At 42.9% G+C, this 10,368-nt stretch overlaps 1 protein-coding gene across 1 annotated transcript in view; it reads left to right on the top strand.

Moving 5' to 3' along the window:
* Positions 1 to 10,368, top strand: part of ITGA8 (integrin subunit alpha 8) — a 192,194-nt gene that overhangs the window by 82,640 nt on the left and 99,186 nt on the right. The gene's annotated exons all lie outside the window — the stretch shown is intronic.

Here is a 10,368-nt window from a genome sequence, read left to right as displayed (position 1 = left end):
GGATATAGGAATTTGCAAATTTATGAAATGGTTACTGGAGCCTTTTAAATGAAAATCTTCTGGAATAGATTAATAGAATTGTATCAGTCAGCATTTCATCACTATCACAAATACCTGAGAGAAGCTACTTAGGAAGGAAGTTTACTTTGGTTCCTGGTGTTGGAGGTTCATGGTGCAAGATCAGGCAGGCTCCAATGGTTTGGGTGTCTGGGGAGGCTGGGGAAGGCTCACCGGGTAAGACAGGAGGCAGAGAGAGCAGCTGGGCCTGACTCAGGCTTTGTAACCAACTCTCCTCCAACATCTACCTTCCCAGGGCATGCTCCACTAACCTACGACCTTAGCCTTACCTCCTACGCACCATAATTGCATCATCTCCACCCTCAGAAACATGATCTTACCACTCTGGGGTTTTAACCTGTGCATGAATTGGGAGCCAAATCATATTCAAGCTATAGAAATAATGCTGGAAAAAATTCATACATGGTTACCGAGATTATGCTTGTAAATTTTCAACACATTTTATGAGGAAAATATTATTAGCCTTTAGAAACTTTGTAATCATTTGGTCTTAATTAAATGTATTACAGAAGAAAATGTACAGGCTCTGGAGCTCCACAGACAAGCCCCACCAGTTGCCCTGATTACTTCCAGAACCTGAGCTAATTCTCCAGCCAGCACTGCTGCCAATGATGTACACACAAGTTTTACCCAGCCAAGGGGCAAGTGGAGGCAGCTTTGTATTACAAGGGGGTTCTCTCCATTTGGGAAGGGGGAAAAGTAGCTTTTCAGACTCCCACCTGGACATGCAGGCTCTCAGGGGCCTGTTCCAGGACTTCCATTCTAAATAGATCAGAAAAAAAAAATCCCAAACTTTGTTACTTGATCTACCTGGTCACCTGCGCAATTTATGAAAAAAAAAAAATGGGAAAGACAACAGATTTGAAATTCTGAATTGAAACAAGTCAAGCTCCCTGGAATGGAAGACACCTGGCAAAGTGTGCCTACCAGTTTGATGGGGTACCACGGGGTTGATTTTCCCATTCTTGAGATGAACAGTCTCTCCTCATTTTATGCGCTTAGCACTTAGCAGCTAATCTCAAAGTTGAGCGAGCACCTGTTAGCTTCCCTTGGTCTTCATTGCCTACTGTACAGCCTTTCTGGAAGCCTGTTATAAAACCTGCCTATCATTTTGCAAGGGCACACACCTTGCCCCACTCACAGACAGCAAGGAGCACCCTCTGCATGTTGTTGACACGACCTGGCTGGCTGTCTTATGGAGAGACTGAGTAGTGCTGAAGTACACTTGCTATATGCATTATAGCCATTTCATCCTCCAAACAGACTAAAAATAAAGTTTGCGCAGTACCTGAGTAACCAAAAGCACAGACATGTAAAAGGTAGTTTGATTTCTGTTTACTCCTTTCACACGATCTCAGCTAACTGCATGTTACAGATGTTCTGCATTTCATCAGAAACACTCAGCCTTCTTGTCTTTGGAAGGAGGAAAGCTAGCAGAGAGCAGGCAGGGGGTCAATTATATTGTTAACATTCTTGCAATTATAGTAATGACTACTACTGATGATTGAGTCCAAAGCATGCTAGGCACCACATAGAAGATAAATACATGTTCCCCCACCAGCCAACCAAACCATTGGAGCTTGTCTGATCTTGAATTGTAATTTCATTGAAATATTATTTTGGAATCTCATGCATAAACACATATGCTTGCACACATAAAAGGGTCCTTCAAAAATTCATGGAAAATAGAATTAAAAGATACACTTATTTTGGTGCAAAAAACTACACATGTGTAGCTTTTTCATAAACAGTATTCTCTGTGAACTTTTTGAAGTACCTTCCTATATGTGTGTCCACAGCAGGGGAGTGTAAAAGGTAGGATTCAATGGTACTCCGTTTCTGTTTCCTGGGAGACATCACACCAATATAAAAATAAACCTATTAGGGTTAGCAGAGTGGCCGTGAGCCAAGGAAGGGGAATCGGACTGCCCCAGTTTGGATTCCCATCCACACTGATTAGCTTGACACTCCACAAGTTATTTGATTGCTTTGAGCTTCCACGCCTGTATCTGCACTAGGGTGATGACAATGAGAATCTAAGGAATTGAAAAAAAATGTGCAAAGGAAAACTAGACAAAACTTGGTAATGATTAGCTGTGATGGGAGATAGTAGTGAGGGGAATAAGGAATGACTGGAATTTTGATCCAGAGTACCCAAGAAAAGTACAGATCAATGGATAGACAGGGGAAGATTTAGTTATAGAAATATAGAAATAACTGGGGCTGGCAGTTAAGCTTCAGTCTATAGTGCCAGCATCTCATATGGGCATGGATTCAAGTCCTGGCTGCCCGCTTCCAGTCCAGCTCCCTGATAGTGGACTGGGAAAGCCGTGGAAGACAGCCTAAGTGCTTGGGCCCTTTTACCCATATGGGAGACCTGGAAGACACTCCTGGCTCCTGGCTTTGGCCTTGCCCAGCCCCAGCCGTTGCGGCCATTTGGGGAGTGAATCAGTGGGTAGAAGATCTTTCTCTCACTCTCTCAGTCTCTCTGTCTCTCCCTCTGGCTCTATAATTCTGACTTATAAGTAACTAAATCTTTAAAAATATATATAAATAATGTATGGAATAATCTAACATCTAGAATAAACTCAGGGTTTTTTTATTTCATGTTAATTTTTGTCACCAGTGCACAGACATAAAAAGGAGTCATAGTATTTTAATTTCTAGCGACAAAATTATTTTTTCTTTTCAAGGCATAGATATGTTCAGATTTCTACTTTGGTGCTCATTGGAAAGCTAGGATTAACTAGAGAATATCTTATGTATACTAATTGAGTGAAAGCATTTCAGAGGGGAAACAGCTGGGATAGAAAGGAATCCTGAAATTCAATGGTCAAGACTAATCCTCTTATACAAGATTGTACAACAACACCATCTGCTAAACGCGTAGCCCAGACACGAGAGGATGAAGTAGGGGAGTCCAGATTTTGCTGAGGAGCAGAAATCTTACAGGCAGTAAAAACTGGAGGAAAAGATGGGCCTAACGCCAAGACTATCATCGTCTCGTTCAGGCCCCTAATATATGATGATTATATCATGGAGCTATTTCAGACGATTATGCTCAATGAAACAAAGTGGCCTAGCATCTGTTTTAATGAGTGGGGTCTCTGTGTGTGTGCATGCCCATGTATAGTGTAAGCAAACAAATGAGCACAAGAAAACCTACATGTGAGCAGAATTAAAGGGGTAACTTTCGCAAAAGGGAGTAATGCACTTTAATGAAACTTTGAGCTCCTTGAAATTGTTCATTTGAATTTTAGTTGAACTAAGTTCAAATCATATAGTCAAAGTTTATTTTGATTTCTCAAACTGCTATTCACATTTGTATGAAAAGCAAAACATTATGTCTTATTGAGCAAGATTTTCATAACTTCATTATAAACACATTAGAAATTAGAGTATTATATTTCTTGTAGGAATACCTTGTGCATTTAAATTGCTTGAATTAATTCAACTGAAAGAGTTCTGAGACTTGAATTGTGTAGTGTCGTAGAGTGGAAGTAAAACAGAGTGGAGACTCAAAGAACCACATTTCTAGAACCGGTTTTCCTAAATGTGATTTCAGTAACTCAGCCCCTCTGGGCTTGCTTTTCTCACCTGAGGGTGAAATGAGCAGATTGGTTCTCCAAGGGTCTTTTTTTTTTTTTTTTTTTTTTTTTTTTTCACAGGCAGAGTTAGACAGTGAGAGAGAGACACAGAGAGAAAGGTCTTCCTGTCGTTGGTTCACCCCCAAATGGCCGCTATGGCCAGTGCGCTGTGCTGATCCGAAGCCAGGAGCCAGGTGCTTCTCCTGGTCTCCCATGTGGGTGCAGGGCCCAAGCACTTGGGCCATCCTCCACTGCACTCCCTGGCCATAGCAGAGAGCTGGCCTGGAAGAGGGTAACTGGGACAGAATCTGGTGCCCCAACCGGGACTAGAACCCGGTGTGCCAGTGCCGCAGGTGGAAGATTAGCCAAGTGAGCCACGGCACCGGCCCAAGGGTCTTTTTTACTCAGATTTCTTTGATTCTCTAATCCCAGAGCTAGATTTACTGCCTCTCCAGATTGCTCTCTAACACCAGTTAGATTCTTGAAGACCTATTTTTTTTTTTTATGTTAAATGATGCAAGGCTTTTGCCCTAAGTTTCTTGTTGAAAATAATTTCAGGCTCACAGAAAAAGTGCAAATTCACAATTCACCTCTAAGTTGCATCTTACACCATAGTACAATGAACTATTAAGTAATTGATAGAAGTTCTAGAGAATGTGACCCTTTGTCCTTCCAACATTCTTTTCTTCAGTCCAGAAGCCGACATCACAGTTAGTCATCATATTTTCATAGTTTCTTCCGATCTGTGACAGTCTGTTGGACTTAATTTACTGTCACATCTGTGACACTTTTGAAGAGTATTGGTCAGACATTTGAAGAATGCCCTTGAGTTTATATTTGTCTGCTGTTTGCTCATGATTGACTGCAGTTGTGTACTTTTGGCAAGAATTACACACAAGCCATGCTATTCCCTTTTCAGTGCGTCATAACCGGAGGTACAGGATAACTATTATCCTGTTTGCACTTCATCACTTGCTTAAGATATCCAGGTTTGCCCACTCTAAAATTACTATTTTTCTCCCTTTTAAAATAAAGATTTATTTATATATTTATTTATTTGAAAGGCAGAGTGACAGAGAGAATGAGGGAGATCTTCCAGCTGGTGATTCACTCCCCCAAACCCCCCCAGCAGCCAGGACAGGTGCAGACTGAAGCCAGGAGCCAGGAAGTCCATCCAAGTTCATCTCCTACCTGGGTGGCAGGAGCCCCAGTCCAGAGGCCATCATCTGCTGCCTTCCCAGGCACATTTACCAGGAGCTGGAGCAGAAGCAGAACAGCTGGGACTCCAATATGGGATTCTGGCGTCCCAAGTGGTGGCTTAGCCCACAGCACAATGGCCACCCCTATTTTTTTGCCCCTTTTAAAAATAAGTATTTTTGGAGAGATGTTTTCAGACTATGTAAATATCCTGTTTCTCATACTCTTGCCCGCTGATCTTAGTGGCCATGGATGAGTCTCGCATGCAACAGTTACTCCTGTCTACTTGTGATTTTTCTATCCTCATCATGCCCTCTCCATTTAATTGTAATTTTAATGTAAGAAAAAAAATCTCTTAATTTATTTATTGGCATGCACTCTTGGATTTTGTTTCACTTTATGGGTTATAACCCATTACTATATTTAATTTTGTTGTTGAAAAATTTCCAGTATTTGGTGACTGGGGCTGCCTTCTGGTGGGCTCCAAGGTTCTTTTGAAATTTCCCATCCTCTTATGAACATTTCCTTACTTTCTAACACCACTACACATTCCAGGTTTATCTTTTATTTTCCCTGCTCCATCCCTGGAGTCATTCTTCACAGAAGCTGTGCATTTTTGTTTGTTTTCTTAAAGGTATATTTTGAAAGTTAAATTAGATGGTACGTATAAAGCAGGTAGCTCTGGGAATAGTATCTACTTTCAGTTCATTAAATAATAGCTCCAAATGATATATTGATACTACATTGACATAACCCATGCCCTTAAGAGGCAAAATAATCATGGACATAGAGAGCATCCAACAATTAATAAGGTGGAGCTAATAATAAGAGGTTTAATAAGGTTAAAAACAAGGGGCGGACACTTGACCTAGCAATTAAGACACCTATGTAGATGCCCATAGCCCATACTGGAGAGCTAGATTCGATCCCCCACTCTGGCTCCTGATTCCAGCTTCCTGCTAATGCATACTCTGCGAAGCAGCCATAATGTGTGAAGCAGCTGAGCTCTTGGGAGCATTTAGGGAGTGAACCAGCAGGTGGGATATTGCTCTCTGTTTCTCCCTCTCTCTATAAGGAAGCTTCATGGGGGAAGTCAGTTAAGCAGGATCCTAAGATACAGGAAGGACTGTACATGAGTCAGTGGAGAAGGCATCCCAGAAGAGGGACACAGCACGAGCAGAGGCAGGGATGTCATGGGAAGTGTTCCTCCACAACTAAAAAAACCACTAGGGGGCTTCCCAAGTGGGTGCATTGAAGGAATAGTTGATACAGTGGCAAAAGGTTCTATGTGTTTTGATCATAGCCTGTGCCATATAATTTCCTATTCTTGGAGTCTTCATTTTGTCCAGGGATACAGCATTATGAATTAATTACTTGACTCATAGTGTATGAGTGAGGAAAAGGGGACTGACACATTTATAAGGCTAAACAGTACAGCCAGGTTTTTAAAGAATTTGGCCTAAGTAATAAACGTTGTCTGTTTCCATTTTATGTAATGAAAATGTTGCCTACTTTGCCTTGGCTAGTATGCATTGCACAATTTTTCAGTTTATTTTGTGATTATGCTAAGAAATGAATTCTACACATAAACTAAAGAAAATGCTTTCTATCTTTTAAAAGCAGGTAATTTCAGAGATTATTTGGTCCAAGCTGGTGACAGCATAAAAGTAGACAGGTAACAGTATATTGAGGAGATACAACAAAAGCCTGAAATAGCATGTTAAATAAGTGGCGCCCCACTAGGAAAACAGTGGAAGAAGTGTGTTTTATATTTCAGAATGACACCCCAAGGACCCCTGTTTTTAGTGGTGAGCAGAATGAGTTGTAATGAGAATGTAAGTTGAGTTTGAAAGCCATTAAATCATCCCAGGGTGAAGGTAGTGCACTTCACTGGCCCGGGTGAGCACAGCACTACTGCAGGGCAGCTGGAGGCGGCCGGGAGGACGGACCCTCAGCTCCTGGGGAGGATGAGCACCTGGGTGACTTGCCAGCCTCCCGTGCATCAGAGGCCTGGTGTCTGTAGCCTGCAAATGCACCTTCACAGTCGGAGGTGTGCTGGGGGATGTTCAACCACCAGATCTGCAGGAAAAAAAGAAAGAAAGAAAAAGCCCACGTTCACAGCATTTACCAATTTCCATGGTGTGAATATCCCCACCATGGCTGGTATCAAGCGGGACTCTCAAGCGTGTTAAGAGTTACAGGATCCCTTGGGGCCGTCGCTGTGGCAGAGTAGGTTAATGCCCTGGCCTGAAGCACCAGCATCCCATATGGTTCCAGTCCCAGCTGCTCCACTTCCGATCCAGCTCTCTGCTGTGGCCTGGAAAAGCAGTGGAGGATGGCCCAGGTCTTTGGGCCCCTGCACTTGCATGGGAGACTCGGAAGAAGCTCTGGCTCCTGGGTTCGGATCAGTGCAGCTCCGGCCATTGCGGCCATCTAGGGAGTGAACCAGTGGATGGAAGACCTCTCTCTGTCTCTACCTCTCTCTCTAACTCTTTGAAATAAATAAAATAAATCTTAAAAAAATAAATAAATAAAAAAGTTACAGGATCCCTATAGGCACACTGAGGTGAACCTGATACGTCCTCCTACTGCTGCTCAGTCACTCACAAATCCACTGTCTCATTGTTGACATGTGTTTTCAGGGAGGAATTTGAATCTGTGAATTTGTCTTCTCATTCAGGAATTCACAGATCCAGATCAGCAAAGACTGCGATCTATGCTCCCTACTGGATTTATGAGAGATCACAACCAAGATTAGCTACAGCCATTTTCAAGTCCAAGAACATACAGAATGACTTTTTTTCTTACTTCAGCCGTAGGTTAGGATGTTAAAGCTCAGGAGCTGTCATATTGCTAAGACATATATTCCTGTTTTGTTTATTCTGGTGTGAAGACCTGTGAGTCCCTCCATCTGCCTCACCCCTGGTTCACCTTTGAAGAGGCAGCCATTATTTAAAAATTGTCCCTTCTATCCAAAGCTGTATCAGTGACCTTAAAAATGAAGAACTTCCTCACATGCCTGAAGTGCAGCCTTCCACCCACCTGAATTAGGTACTAGGATTAAACCCTTCACAAATAATAAATACCTCACCCCAAATCTGTCATAGAGCAGAGTTAAGTTATATGCCACCTGTAGGCAGTAAATACTCATATGACATATTTTCTTCACTAGATAAAAGAAGTCTAACTCTGGCTATTACATTTACATGCATATGCTCCACGTCGTCTGTCAGTTTACGTTTGAACCATTCTCCTTCCACATACTCATAGACGCTGACTTCTTTCTGAAGCCAACACACCATTAATTATGATAGAATTTCATTTGTACTTGATCTTGCTTGTGAACATCTAGTTAATGAAAAACCTTGCTGTCTTGTCTTGGTGTCTGATCATGGGGGTGGGAGGAGTGGGGTGTGGAAGAACTGGAGTCCACTGCCTTGTACTTAAAACCTCATGTGATTTCTGCCCTTTCACTGCACATTCTTTGTATAAGTCATTGTTAATTTACCACTGTTCACTCTGAAGGCCATAGTTTAGTGTAATTCGCTTGATGCTTCCCTTCTGTCTCAAAGACTTTGCACATGCTGGCCATTTTCCCAGAAATTCACTTCCCACTTAGGAACTCAGGTGAAATGTCACTTCCTCAGGAAGCTTTCCTGCCTGTTGTCCTTTTTCTAAAAACATTGATCTCAGATGGAAATGACAGACGTGGGAATATTCGACAAATGTCCCTTTCACCCCACTAGACTGGACACTGTATTGGTCGACGTTAGGACTGGATTTGGTTTTGGTCATCTTGGAATTCTAGTGCTCAAAGCAATGACTAACACAAAAGACACTTGGTAAATATTGAATGAATGATGTGAATATATGAATTAATGGATAAAGTAATTTCTTCACAGCTACACACCTTTACATATAAACAGTTGCCCTCCTCTCTGTTTATCTTACCACTTCTGTCAAACTCTACTAAAACCCAGCAAACTATTTCATCTCGGTGCAGAATGAGAATGGAAATGCAAGTAGAAATGATTATGTCCTTTTTAAAAATGATGTATGCATGTATGTATGTGTGTATTTAAAAGGCAGGGCAACAGAGAGAGAGAGAAAAAGAAAGCCATTTTCCATCTGCTGGTTCACTCCCCAAATGGCTGCAACAGCCAGAGTGGGCCAGGCTGTAGCCAGAAGCAAACAACTCCATCTGGATCTTCCACATGGGCAGCAGGAGCCTCAGCACTTGAGCAGTTATCCATTGCCTTCCCAGGCCCATTAGCAGGAAACTGAATGGGAAGCAGAAGAGCTGGGACTCGAACCAGCACTCCAATATGGGATGTCGGCCTTGCGAGCCTTGCTTAACCTATTGTGCCACAATGCAAGCCCCAGTGATAATTTCCTTTGAAATAAAATTTGGCATTCCTCTCCTGGGATCACAACAGGCCTCACTCAAATAGGCCCATTCTTGGTAAGCATTAAATGCTTATCCCTAGTTGTATCCTCACTGGACATTTAGATTACCAATTGCTCTTCAAGTGGCTAGGCCAGGAGAATCAGTAGCTAGCATGATAGAAAGAGCACCAAACCAGGAGTCAGGGGACCCATGTTCTCCTTTCTTCACCCATCATCAACCAGCCTTGTAGCCCTGGGCATACATCCATCTCTTAGCCTTAACTTATCCAGCCATAAAAGAAAGGCAATCACACCAGTCCCCCAGTACCCAAGGTTGTTGAGTAAGCAATTTGCAAACTTTAAATGTACAAACTTATGCTGCACCATCAATTATTCTTATTATTTTTTTTGACAGGCAGAGTGGACAGTGAGAGAGAGAGACAGAGAGAAAGGTCTTCCTTTGCCATTGGTTCACCCTCCAATGGCTGCCGTAGCCGGCACACTGCTGCCGGCGCACCGCGCTGATCCGATGGCAGGAGCCAGGTACTTATCCTGGTCTCCCATGGGGTCCAGGGCCCAAGCACCTGGGCCATCCTCCACTGCACTCCCGGGCCACAGCAGAGAGCTGGCCTGGAAGAGGGGCAACCGGGACAGAATCTGGTGCCCTGACCGGGACTAGAACCCGGTGTGTCAGTGCCACAAGGCGGAGGATTAGCCTGTTGAGCCGCGGTGCTGGCCCAATTATTCTTATTTTTTAACTCCATTGACCAAATGGAAGTGGGGGGAATGGAAACAAGTTCTAAGTGTCAAGTCCAGGTTCTTTGCCCCGAACCTTAGCCCTGTATCATAAAGTGAGGACTTAGGTAATCCATGTCTAAAGCTACCTGTGAGATGATGGACTAGTACATCACAAAATCCTCATCTGTCCTCCTTACTTGCAGACATTGTTCATGGGATGCTTTTCTTTCTACGTGGTAGACATTTTATATCTTCTTAACATTTTTCCGTGTTGACATTAAGGGATGGTTACTCAACACCATCAGTCCTGGGAGAAGTTCATGGGATGGTGAGCACACAATAGGAAGCCTGAAGTCTGCCAAGTCTCAGACTAACCGTGCAC

This window comes from Oryctolagus cuniculus, chromosome 13 (genome assembly GCF_051225735.1).
Source record: "Oryctolagus cuniculus isolate XC-2025 breed Fujian yellow rabbit chromosome 13, ASM5122573v1, whole genome shotgun sequence".
NCBI classification, from domain to species: Eukaryota; Metazoa; Chordata; class Mammalia; order Lagomorpha; family Leporidae; genus Oryctolagus; species Oryctolagus cuniculus.
The sequence above is the reverse complement of the archived record's forward strand: the minus strand, read 5'-3'. Positions and strand labels throughout refer to the sequence as shown.